The sequence below is a fragment of the Heterodontus francisci genome, chromosome 14 (genome assembly GCF_036365525.1).
Source record: "Heterodontus francisci isolate sHetFra1 chromosome 14, sHetFra1.hap1, whole genome shotgun sequence".
Classification (NCBI taxonomy): domain Eukaryota; kingdom Metazoa; phylum Chordata; class Chondrichthyes; order Heterodontiformes; family Heterodontidae; genus Heterodontus; species Heterodontus francisci.
In genome coordinates this window covers 74,960,116-74,973,367 of record NC_090384.1, presented here as the reverse complement: position 1 = coordinate 74,973,367, position 13,252 = coordinate 74,960,116, and the positions used below count along the sequence as shown (strand labels likewise).

Genomic DNA, 13,252 nt, shown 5'->3' with positions numbered 1-13,252 from the left:
ATTATCTGAATGGCTATAAACTGAGAAACGGGAATATGCAGTGAGACCTGGGTGTTCTCGTACACCAGTCGCTGAAGGTAAGCATGCAGGTGCAACAGGCGGTAAAAAAGGCAAATGGTATGTTGGCCTTCATAGCGAGAGGATTCGAGTACAGGAGCAAGGATGTTTAGTTTAGTTTAGTTTAGAGATACAGCACTGAAACAGGCCCTTCGGCCCACCGAGTCTGTGCCGACCATCAACCACCCATTTATACTAATCCTACACTAATCCCATATTCCTACCACATCCCCACATGTCTTGCTGCAATTACACAGGGCCTTGGTGAGGCCACACCTTCTCCTTATCTGAGGAAGGATGTTCTTGCTATAGAGGGAGTGCAGCGAAGGTTTACCAGACTGATTCCTGGGATGGCAGGTCTGACGTATGAGGAGAGATTGAGTCGATTAGGATTATATTCGCTGGAGTTCAGAAGAATGAGGGGGGATCTCATAGAAACCTATAAGATTCTAACAGGACTTGACAGGTAGATGCAGGAAGGATGTTCCCGATGGTGGGGAGTCCAGAACCAGGGGTCACAGTCTAAGGATACGGGGTAAACCTTTCAGGACTGAGATGAGGAGAAATTTCTTCACCCAGAGAGTGGTGAGCCTGTGGAATTTGCTACCACAGAAAGCAGTTGAGACCAAAACATTGTATGTTTTCAAGAAGGAGTTAGATATAGCTCTTGGGTCTAAAGGGATCAAAGGGTATGGGGTGAAAGCGGGAACAGGTTACTGAGTTGGATGATCAGCCATGATCATAATTAATGGTGGAGCAGGCTCGAAGGGCCGAATGGCCTACTCCTGCTCCTATTTTCTATGTTTCTATGAATGATCATAGGGATTCTAACAGTACAATGTTTGAGCAGTTAATTTATATAGCTACCAGAGGGTTACTTGACAAGCTGTTTCTTTAATTACATAATCTCCCACCTACTGTCTTCCCTCATCTCATCCTGTCTTGATTATATTATTCACATCATCAACCTCTTGATTAGGTTATTCATGTGATTCGGGTGTCTCCCTCCTGATCTTGTTTACCTTTTGATTAGGTCATTCATATGATTTGGGTGTCTAACAGGCAAGCTTTTCTTAAGTTTCAGGGATCCAAGTTACGCCAAGTATTCCATGATTCCCTAAGCCAGTCTTCCCTACAGTGTCGAGCTTCTTGTGTGTTTTTGGAGCTGCACCCATTCAGGCAAATAAAGAGTATTCCATTGTGACTTGTGCCTTGTAGATGATGGACAGGCTTTGGAGAGTCAAGAGGTAGGTTACTCCCCTCAGAATTCCCAGCATCTGATCTGCTCTTGCATTTATATGGCTGTTCCAATTAAGTTTGTGGTCAGTGGTAACCCCCAAGGATATTGACAGTGGAGGATTCAGCAATGGTAATGTTCTTGAATGTTAAGGGGAAATGTTTTCATTATCTCTAGGTGTTGGGTTATGAACCATAATATTCAGGCTAGCGACACAGGTTAGCATGTGGCTGCGCATCATTTTCTCTATAGTCAGTTCAGTGTGTCAGACTGACTTTTAATTTAATGTCATTAGAATATCCCTGGAAAAGCTATTACATTCATTCCATGATTGTAGTTGATTTGTCGTTTCATTGCTGTCTAGATTTTTGGAGAAATTGACTACTTTAGATAGGTAGAAAGTAATTAACTGGGCTTGGTAAACATAATTGTAGCTTTTGATGGTTGTTGGCAGCTGTAGGGGGAATTTTATGCTATCCCCCATGTTTGGAGGCGGGAAGAGCATAAAATCTGGCGGGATGATGCTGGGAAACACCGCCCCCCCGCCACCATCCTGCCTCCGCAAGATTTAGTCCAGGCTGGGAAGGCCTGTTCAAGGCCTTCTCGCCCCATCACTAATTGAGGCCCTTAACTGGGCAATTAACCCCCAATTAAGGCCTCTTCCCACCGCATCCACAATTAGCCGTGAGGTGGGCGGCCCTGTCACTGCACTGGGAGCACGGCATGTAAAACTGTACGGACTGCTTCCTGGCTTCATGGGGATGGGGGTGGGGGGTGGTGGGATGGTGGTCCTCCGTTAAAAGACACTGCCTGAACAAGTGGTCTGGCATCGGGATGAGGGGGGCCTGCTGAGGGCACCCACCTGCCTTTGCTGCCAACCTCCCCCCCCACCCCTCCTCCCCATGACCCCCACCTCACGAGACCCCTCCTGCCCTGGCCTACCTGAGGCCTGGTTCCAACAATGCTCCTCGTCCTCTGGTAAGTGCACCTACAGCAGCAGCGACCACCTCCGCGGTGGCGCTGCAGCTGCAGGCCTCTGATTAGCTGGCAGCTCTGCAAGCGTATGACTTATGGTGAAGGGGTCCTTGATCCAACAGAAGGCCCGCCGCTGTCCTCTTAAGTGCCTGATTGGCACTAAATTCGGTGGGCCTTCCATAGAAGAGGCGACATGGGGATCTTGGCGTCGGTTTCTCCAGACGTCGAGACCCCTGCTGCCAGGATAAAATTCCCCCCATAATCTTTGGGGGTATAAATTGGGAGGATGGGAAATTAAACTCATCCAGATGAAGTCAGTGGGACCCAAGTGCAATTTCAACTTGGAAGCCTGAACAGGAAGCAGCCATATGGTTTCCTGCTGGGCCAACCTCGCGGATAAGCGGATTCAGGCTAGACGAGGCCTTAAAAAATAGTTTTTATTACGGGAGGAATAGAATGGCCCTAATAGGATGGCCCTGAGCTGATCCTGGCAGTTACCAGGTCTTGGCGGGCAGTCTCATCGCAGCACAATTTGCTACCTTATCCCATCAACTTCCCACTGGAATGGGTGGTAAGTTGGCCAGTGAATAAACGAAGCCAGGGGTAAAAAAAAACCCCAGGTTTCATCTCAAGAGCAGCGGATGAGTTTCTCCCTCACATCTCCTGCTGAAAACTGGTACAAAGATAAAATTGGGGCCAGTGTTTCTTGTGTCTTTTTTTTTTGTTTTTATCTCTCACATAAACTTATTGGGCGGGATTTCAATTCCCAGGTTGGAACCCTGGCATTGCGTTGATCTCTGGGTCCCGACCTCGCACCAATGTGGAAACGCGCATGCACTGATATTTTGATCTGTAAAGCACTTAATTGGCCAAGAGTCGCATTCACTGCCCAATTAGCGGTGACGGACATGGAAAGGAGACAGTACTAGGTCGGTAGCAGGCCCAATTTAAAGGTCAGGCAGCAGCCATTGCTGAGGCTGCCGTTCTCCCAGAAAATGGAAGCACAAACTGAGCAGAGGGCAGTGGGCAGGGAGGGCCCCCGTGCCATGACAACCCCCCCCCCATTTTTCTGATGACTCACTGGAGGTCCTGCTGGAGCTGGTGACTCTGGACAGGAACCTTCTGTTCCCTGTCAGCAGCAACAGATGGCCCTCAAAACTCACCAAGAGTGTATGGTTGGAGGTGGCACACAAGGTCAGCAGCAGAAGAGTGGTGTGGAGGAACTGGGTGCAGTGTCGGAAACACTTTAATGACCCTCTTAGGTCTGACAAGGTGAGTAGCAAGAGAGACCCAGATGGCAAGCCTCCTGGTCAGCAGGCATCAGAATTCAAAAGAGAGGGGCATCCTGAGGGCACATAGAAATCTCACCATGCAAGAGGGGTGTGCTCAGGTGCCTTGCTGACCATAAGCATAGAACCCTTGTGCTGCTGGTCAGGAGGCTGGAGTGCAGACTGCAATATCGTCTGCAAATGAGAAATTGCAAGTGGAGGCGGAGGGAGGCATTGTCAAAACGGCATCGTTCTTCACCTGGCAGGCCAAAAAGGAGTTGAATACTCAGGAGAATGAGAGGGCACACCTGGAAATTGGGCTACACAGCTCGCTGCACTGAGGTGATTTGAGAAGCAGGCCCTTGATGTTGCCAGAGTGTTCAGCACCAGTGATGCTGGGTACAGAGAATGCACAAGCTGTCATCTCAGTATTTCAAGTGGCAGAAGCATCTGTTGACTGTACTGATATCTCATTGCCATCTTCTGTTATGTTTCCCACAGGGCCAGCTGCAGAAGGGCAAGAGTCCACACTCAGAGGATAAGTTCCCAAGGAGTCAGAGGAGGAAGACATCTTGGATCCTGCACCGTCACATGTTACAAGTGCACCCTCCACCAGCACAGACATATGCACCTCGGTGGGTCCTCATGCATCAATAGAGAAAGTGGCACAGGGTGAGACGCACATCACCTCAGAGCAGGAGGAGATGGGGGTGGCAGAGTTGGCTGTGGCCAGTGCCCCTCGGAGGATAGAGGGCAGACGCAACCCTACTCTTTCTGTGCTGTATAACTCGATGACTTAGCAGGTGGAGATGCAAAGCCTCTGGAGTCACGAAACAGGCGACTCTAGCTGGAGAATCAGCATGAAATGTGTGCCCACATGTTGGAGTTACCTGAGGCACTGCAGTGTTATGGGATAAGAATGGAGGAGTCAGTGGTCAGTGGCGCAAATGGCGCAAAAAAGCATGCAATCGATGCCAGCTGTGCCCCAGCTAGTGGTCCTCTCCAGCGATCATGGGTGCTATGAAAGGGATGAGGAGGGGACATGATGGTGAGGGGCCTCTCCTCACAGGGCTCCATCATCTTCATTCATCTCCATGGTCCTTCCGACGGATGAAGCGTCTGTGAAGTCATGCCCTGTGACTGAGCATGCTCCCACAGCATTGCCGGTGCAGCAGCCTTTGGAGGTGCCCACCGCCTGGCACCTCCATGATGAGGACTGCCGCCACAAGAATCTCAGTCCCAGACAGACACTAGCAAGCAGCCTGCCTCTGCCTCATCTTCAGCCACCAGGAGAGCACCTCGTAGGAGTGGCTGTCATCGGAGGCCACCGCATCAGTGATGTCACTTGGTGGGTCATGAGTGTTTATGATGTAAATAATAGCTAACTGTTCAGCCATAAAGCACTGGAAAAGTTGTTGCAATAAGGCTGACTTGTGTGTTTCCATTTCATGTTTGCGAAACTCCCGAGCATGGGAAGCGAGTGGTGACAGAGCGATGGAGTGTACTGGTGAAGACTGAGCAGATTCTGGAGCCTTCCTGCCCCTCTTTCCTCACCCCTTCACCCTCATTGCCCAGGGATCTGCCTCTGCTCTGCCAGATTCTAATCCTCAACGCTGGTCAGACTAAGCTTGGAGAAACTTGATCCCATTTCCTCCTATGCTCTTCCTTTGTTGGCATTAGAGTCTGCCTTAAACCACCCCCCCCCCACCCCACCAAAAGCCCTTGTCAAGAGTGAAGATATGAAGGATATTGCTTGTCACTCAGCATAACTTTTTGCCTGTGAATGAGTGCCATCTCTCAGCCTTCTCTCTTCAATGTTGCCTGTTGTCTCTGTCCCGCCATTGCAAATCACGCCCCGCTATGTCGCCACCTCCTCCTTCTCCATGTTATGGTTTTGATGCCATGTAGAACCCAACGCTTAAAACCAAAATCCTAGAGTTTAATTTTACTAGCCCTTACCAGCGGGGAAGAGGGAAGTTGGTCAAATGCCACGGGAAGGCATTGGGGGGTGTCCGGTGTCTTCCTGCCACCATGCTATTTCGCCAACAGCAGGAAAGGTGGCAGACAGCCCACCCACCTGGAAAGCCCGATTAAGTGACTTAAGTGGCCCCTTCAGAGCCCGCTGGGAGATTGCTCGGGTTTACGTGGCGTCCTACCCGTGTGCGGTGGGAGCAGGCCCCCATTTATGGGCCCTCTTTGTCCCACGGAGCGGCCATCCCCACGGCATTGGTGCAGTCTGTCCTCAGCAAACCTCACCCCGCTCCGTGCCGGCGCCTGCCCGACTGGCCCCGATGCTCCCAAACCCCACTCACCTGACTTTGAGGGGGCACAGCCATCGATACGCCCTCATCCTCCAGGTGCATCCCCAATAATGGCCACCTCCCCTGGTAGCACTGCTGAGCTGCTGGCCCTCTGATTGAGCTGGCAGCTCTTGGGAGCGGGCCCACCTACGTGGCTGCCATCCCTTAAACAAGCTGACAACTTGCTCGTTATTGGCCTTAAGTGGACATCTAAGCAGCACAGGCAGCTTCCCTATTCCAGCTCCCGAAAGCACCTTTCAAAATCTGAGTGTGCCGGTCTCAGTTGGGGAAACTGGCACACCGTCTCGGTTGGGGGGGTTGCAGGTTTAAGTGAATGCCCAGCCTCTAACTCGCTCTCTCAAATGATCCAAAATCCCGCTCATACTTCCTTTTCCTCTCTACAGAATTTGCAACTCAGCCCTCCTTATTAAACTTCCTTCTGTGACTTGGTGCGATGAATCTCTATGAGGTTTGGAGGCCTCAGTGAATTGCAGTAAATTTTCAGCATGAAATATTCATGTGATAGGAGCCTAACTACATTTTATGATAAGTGTGGAGATAACATTACATTCTTAAGGCCATATGAAGCTAAAAAATCTATTTAATACCTTCCAAATCTGAATGGTTGATTTTTATACAACATTTTTCCCACAAATGTGCACATTTGTCACAATAAAAGGATTCAGAATTCTAATTTTAACAGATTTATATCTTGAAACCCCAGTAAAGAGTAATAAGTATTGAATTAAACTTAGGTCACAAAAATTTCACGGTACCCCTTTAACACAAATCTTTATGGTTAATGGTATCCTATGTGCCTGTCAGCTTATCAAGCTTATGTCCAAGCATCTGTAATGTATCAGGAAGATCAGGAATTTAAATGCCATTTAAATTTAACTAAATTGCAGTATTCTAAAGGATCACATCATCCTTGATAGCCAGAATCTGAATATATATATTTTAAAATCTATGTATACAAGCGTGGCACCTAAGAAAGGGAACATATAGGAAACGTGTAACTAACATATGAACTATGTGAATACCTTAAAGATCTTACTAATAAAAAACAACTGTGATAGTCAGCAAAAGACAGATTACCAGTTTCTAAAGCTTTATCTACAATGGCCTGGATTTTGCAGTAGGGATAATTGTGAAGCTATCAGCACTCACCATTATTAAGGAGTAAATGTATAGCAACTTCCAGTGTCTATACATGTACAGTTATGTGCAGAAATCAGAAGCTTTGCTGTACTTATCTACTAAACATGTCAGAAAAGGTTAAGGCTTGTGTATTCAACTGTAAATGAGTTTTTAATGGGTTTTTTTTAAGTCTTAATACCAAATACCCTGTCTGGCACAGTATATTTACTTTTACACATGTGGAGTCTCATTCCTTCAAATTTTAATTATTGTTGGAAATTAAAAAATTAAAATTAAAATGTATTTCTTTGAAAACCTTTTCTTTCTGTTTCTTTATCTCTCTCTTAATTCCATCTTTATTTCCCTATCTTTATTTCACTTTCTGTATGTGGTTTTACATTGAATTGAATAACTCACTTACTAACTTACATTTCCTCATTAAGTCTCTGCATGCCTCAGTCAGGATTCTTCAATGTGATTGGTTGAAGAGACACGCTGTTGTTTGCCTTGCTCACGCAAGTCTCAGATCCCCTCTAGAGTGCATTACACTGCAGCAGATCCCCGATGGCCGTAAGTTGCTGTGCAAAAGTCCACAAAGTGTCTGTGGGCAGCTGTAAATATAATTAATGGCGAGCATCATTTGTTCACCACTGACTACAATATTTGAGCCTTAGTGTTAATATAGGCCCAATAGACAAAATTCGGCACCCTCGGGACCGAGACTGTGCCGGATTCCGGATTTTCCCTATTTTGGTCACTCGACTGTCAAGATTAAGCTCCTCTAATCTTGCCTCTGAGTTCATCCCCTTTTGCACTTGGGATCATCCTTGTTGCTGCTTGTTCCTCCAATGCATGAACATCCCGTTTCAAATGTGTTAACCAGAACTGCACACAGTGTTCCAGTGGAAGTCTTATCCATACATTATACAGCCTCAATGTAATTTCCAGAGACTTATACTGTAGTGTGCTGGCTCTGTAATCATTTTAGCTTTAGTCTTGCTTTGGTTAATCTTTATAAAAATAATGCTACATTTTAGTCTTATTATAATAACTATTTTCTCTGCATATCAGCCCTTTTACGTTGTCTATGAAAAGTTTAAAAATAAGAATTTAACTGAGCAAAATACGGTTTGACTATTTTCAAATGTTTGGTTTTCGGACAACTATGGTTTTTGGACAGCCAGATTCGGACCTGTACTACACAAAGTGATGCTTGAAGACTACTGCTAATTGAATTGTTCATGTCAGGAAAGCCAATCATCCTGGAATAATGGATGGTGTTAAAGTATAATAGTAAATAAAGTTAAGCTACATGAAAAGCAACAGTATCCTGTGTCCATCAATGTGGTGCCAGAAAATGGGATCCACCAAAATATTTAGAGTACTTTGTAAACACGATCAAAGATAGGGTGCCAGTCGCATCTTTGAAATGTTCAGAAACTTTTGTGCATAAATGATAGCATACATGACTGGTGCCACATTCAATACCTGTACTGTCAAAACATTGAATTCTGGCTATCAGTAGGTACCTCATCTCGCAAGATTTTTGATTTGTTGGATTTTGTGCTGCTGGAAACATGGAATTTTCTTACAAGCCCGGGTGCTAGTTTACAGCAGTAACTGCCTGCGTTAATATAAGGACCTTTAATGTCCCAAGCTGCTTCAAAGAAACATAACTAGACAAAAGTTGGCACTGAGACAAAGGAGGAGACAATCGGGAAATTGACCAAAAACTTGGCCAAAAAGGTCAGTTTTTATGAGTTTCTTAAAGGAAGAGAGAAAGTTGGAGATGTTTAGAAAAAGATTTCCAGAGTTCGGAACCTAGACAGCCAATGGCACAGTGAAGGATGTGGGGATTGCACAGGAGGCCAGATTTGGAGAAATGCAGAGTTTTCGGAAGGTTGTGGAATTGAATGATGTAAGGCTAGCTAGGTAGTCCAGAGTTTTATTCAAAATATTTCCTTTGCTAGTTAAATCTGTTGACAATATAATAGATTACACATGATCTATTGAAGGAATGGGCTCAGTTGCCATTCCTTGTTCCATTCTTCCTTCTGCTTTTATGGAATATTGATCTATTATTTGTGACAATGGGATCTCATTATTAAAGGACTGCCAATAAAAGGGTTGCCTTTATTGGAAGTAAGAATAATTTATAGCCTAAACTATACAGATATACAAGTTAGTTAAAAATACAATTGTTGTAGTAACTTGGATTAGTTTGACCCAATTCCATTCATGAATTTAGTTTAGAAACCAATTTGTTGAAGGTGGCTAAATAAATTTAAATTGTGGGCTCGGGAAAAGGAGCACTTCTTTACGACCAACAAACCTTCAGCTTTAGTTACTCCCAAGTCTCCAAACTTCATTGTAAGGGGACAGAGTTGATGTGACTTCAGTTTTAGCTGCACAACTAACCCATAATTTTTGATTTCTTAAACCTTGAAGAGAAATATTTTCTGCTATCTTTTAGTATATTTGACTGAAGAGTATAGGGCCAATATACTAACATTATCTTATTCTTCACACTCAGGTCTTGTCATGGGCAGAAGAGGTGTTCAGTGTTGTCATTATTTGAAGAGTTGTTGCCGTTGAAAACCTGAAATTTCTACCCATGCTTGAAGGAAGCAGCTGTTGCAAAGAGTGAAGGTATGAATGAAAAGAGGTATGAATCTCACTGACTTTTAAAGAGGTAATGTGTTGTACCTCTTGAGTGTCAGCAATGGCTCTTTGCACAGTTCCAGTGAAAGAGATAAACTATCAGGATGATATTTCTCATTACATAGCTCACTTCTCAACTTATCAGAATTGTCAGGTTTTATATTATCATTGCATAACAAGAACACAGCAAATCAAAGCACGTGCAACTTAGGGAAGTGCTGGCAGATATTTGGTATCTCACTGAAAACAATCATTCATTTCAAGAATATTTTTGTAATATTATGGCAAATAGATTAATTAAGAATTTATAGGCAGTCCTGTCTGTCAGGGACAGCCAATGTTTTGGTTGCTTACATTTTTCTAAGAGAGATTCACTGGGAAATAGATGGAACTGAATTTTACGGTCAGTCTTGAAGTGACGGCGCTCATCACTGACCTCGAAGAAAGTGATCTCAGTGGCATGGATTTCACCTTTCCCAATGTTAATTTGAATCTGTTGCCCAGACAAGGGGATCTCCAGGCATCCAGCAACAGTGATGTCATCAAGCAGGATAAGTAGCTGAACACAGAAAGCAAAGCAGGAAGTAAAATGCACTGATTATCCTTCACTTTTATAAATTTTCAGAGAGTGAAATAAAGATTGGGACATACAGAGTAGAAACTGAAATATTATAAATAATCTTCAAACAAAAAGTACATATTTGTTATTAATTAAAAGCTATGACATTTTAACTAAGGAATTTTTATCATAATGGAAACATTTGGCATTAGACAAATATAGAATTAGATTTCCAGGGCTGGAGAGGTTGTTCAGCAAGAGTTATGACATAGTATGCCATTAAAAACTTAGTTATATCTCATTAACAAGGCATAACTTTTAGAGAGGTTTTAAACAACAATATTACAGTATCACAGGGTAAATTTTCATCAGTTCAGTGATATCTAAAGATTGCAGTCTGCGGGGAATTCAACAGTGCAGCACTGGAGGATCTGAGAGTCACCATCAGCAACTTTTGGATTTCCATGTTTAACTACACGTGCAGAAGTCAGAAATTGCTGTCAATTTCACAGGGTAATTATGGCAAACACTGACAGTTTTGCCATCATTACTACCACAATATCCAGGCTGTTGTGTTCAAATGTGACAAGGACTTGTTTAGTGATACATAATGCAATTTGTTTTATAATACCATGAAGTACCAGCTAATTGGAAATGTTGGAAAAGCTGTAAGACAGTCAAACTCCAGTAACCACTACAAACTGCTTCCAATCAACTTCTCAATTGCTTTAACAGAAAAGGATAGTAGACTGGTACCATCAAATTAGAACTGGGATCTCATTACATGACAGTCAATAATAAAGTTACAAAATGTTACGATAGATCACTAGTTGTGAAAATATTGTGGAAAGCAGGGAACCATTTCCTATATTGCTTATACCATGAAGCATAGATAGTTATGAAAATTTTCCTCAGACAGGAAATGAATAAAACATTAATAATTAGTAACTACTTAGATCTGTAAAGGTGAACTGCTATATGATTACTTCCTGTGGGTTGGTTCAACATGCACCCTTGCAGTGGCACATTGTTAAGATACTTCATTGCCTTGGCGTTAGTAGTGCCAGTTTCATGATTTAAAACCTTGTAAAATGCCTGGTGGCTGTTATTCTACAGGAAGCCCAGGCTGCAAAGCAAAATCTTTTTTTTCATTTTTATTTGAAAGGGAATTGTAAGTATCATCAAATGTTTTCAAAGCATTGTGTTTTTGCGTGTAGAGGAAGGCATAAAACCATGATTAAACATATGATATGACATTCGTGGCAGAAATTAATTTTGTTATACTTTAATTTAAAAACACAACATTTGTGTTAAGAAAGGAAATATATCTGCTGCAACATGATCCTGCTGATCAATCTTAGCTGGAGATTTTACAGAGGACACTTTCCAACTGGTGAAAAAAGAAAGTTCAAGAAGTCACCTATTAGGTGGCATTGCTCCTTTAAATCAATGCAATCTGGCTCAATAGGTGAAATTTTATGCAGCTTAGCAAGGTTAATTCAGTCAATTTATTAACTTAAAAATGTATGAATGACACCTTGATGAAATATGGTCAGTATAATCACATCTGATTGGTTGCTTTATCTATAAATTTACATGTATTTATCTACTGTTCTTTGCCAGTCAATCTTACTCAGCAATATTTTTAATAATTTCAACATTGATTACATTTCTTTAATGTGTTATTAATAATTAAGTGCTCAGTGGCATAGAACTGAGCTTCAAGGATAAATGAACTAATTAATGCTGTTGAGTCTATTGCCCTGAGCGAGCATGTTGAATATAGAAAAGCTGCGTATAATCTTGATAGTATTTGATGTGGTTATGGAAGGTAAGAGAGGAAGAGAGATGGTATTGAAGATATCCTCCTCCTTGAATTATTCAATGCTGCCAATTATGATCAGCTTTCAGCATTTCGGTGAAAACCCTTGATTCTCTGTATTCTTTGACATTTAATAGCATTGAACAATAAAAGGTAATATGTATAAGAAAAGAGCTGCTGTGAGACAACAGAATGAGAGTAGGTATTATATGAAGTCAATTTATCAATCTATAAATCAAAGAGCAGAGTAATATCTGTTGGTGGGAATTTGACTGTCTAAACCTGTTATACACTGATTACAACTATAGATAAAGTGAAATAAAAATGCATTTAACCGTAGCTGAATATTTATGTTGCTAAGAATTTGTTTTATCTTGTGACCACATTAATTTGTAACCTATTTTAGTTGAGAGTGAATTTTGAATTGTTTTTGACACTGTACTGAATATTAATGAACAAACACCTCAGGGAAACCAACATCCCTAACATATACAGTATTTAAATTTTACTATGGCATTTTTAAAAACTATTCATACAATGACATCATTAGGAAAACTATTCATACAATGACATCATTAGGAAGACATTAGTTTTCTTATTGAGTCCTAAATCTGTGATACATTTCTATGATAATAGCCACTTGATTGCTGAGAAACCTTTGGCACTTTCAAAACATAGGCATTTCTATCAGAGAGCATCTGCACAAATTATTTCTGATAAACGGCAAATAGGTGCATGGGTAAATTAATGTGTCATGTCATGGAATAGCAGAGAATGGGTTCAGCGTAGTGATTCCCAGCATGGACAATTGTTGATCTGAAGGAACTCAACTTATGTGTTGTTTGGACACTTCCTAACTATCTGAAGGAAATGTCATGCTGCACATGCCTTCTCCCCCAACTCCCCACCAGCAAATAGTGTATGACTTCTCTAAAGAGACAATAACATAAACTAGGGTCAGCTGAGGAAGTAGCTCATGGTAACTTTCGACTGTTTATATTTTCCTTGCTTGATTAATGTTCATGTATTATTCAGTCCATTTAATTAATACATATTGTGTAGAGTGTCTCTCTCTTTTTTCTTCCATCTTCCCCCATACAGATCTGGGAGGGGGAGATTTGGTTTGGTGAGAAAGGGGGAAGCAGCAGAAACAACTGAAAAGATGTTTTCTCCCTTGACGACAAAAAAACTGTGAACTCGTTGCATTTCTTGTTAGAGGTGAGGGTGCAAGGA

The 13,252-nt window shown here is 42.7% G+C and overlaps 1 long non-coding RNA gene across 1 annotated transcript in view; it reads left to right on the top strand.

Annotated features, from left to right (window-relative positions):
* Positions 1-9,554, top strand: part of LOC137377323 (uncharacterized) — a 191,868-nt gene extending 182,314 nt beyond the window's left edge. Inside the window, exon 3 of the long non-coding RNA XR_010976390.1 lies at positions 9,511-9,554. This is a non-coding gene — a long non-coding RNA (uncharacterized lncRNA). The remainder of the gene's footprint in view (positions 1-9,510) is intronic.
* Positions 9,555-13,252: the final 3,698 nt, after the last annotated feature.